The sequence below is a fragment of the Corvus brachyrhynchos genome, unplaced genomic scaffold, assembly GCF_000691975.1.
Source record: "Corvus brachyrhynchos isolate BGI_N302 unplaced genomic scaffold, ASM69197v1 scaffold152, whole genome shotgun sequence".
In the NCBI taxonomy this organism is placed as follows: domain Eukaryota; kingdom Metazoa; phylum Chordata; class Aves; order Passeriformes; family Corvidae; genus Corvus; species Corvus brachyrhynchos.
In genome coordinates, this window is record NW_008237447.1 from 1,288,802 (window position 1) to 1,289,076 (window position 275).

The window sequence follows — 275 nt, forward strand, 5'->3', positions numbered from 1 at the left end:
GGCCGGGTTTCAAATCCCGGAGGAGCCCAGTTTTTTTTTCTTTAATTTTCTTCCTTCTCCGCAGCAGCGAAGCGAAGGGACACGCGCGGGACCAGCAACGAGACCCACTCGTTCCTTTTTAGCGCAAGAAAAAGCGTTAATAACTCACCAGGGAGCGGCCGCTCCTCCTCGTCTCGCAGCGGGCGTCGCGACTCCCATTTTTCCCAGGCAGACCCCCGCCTTCCCCCTCACCGGGACGGCGCTGCAGGGCCGCTCCTCTCCGTTCCGAGCGGCTC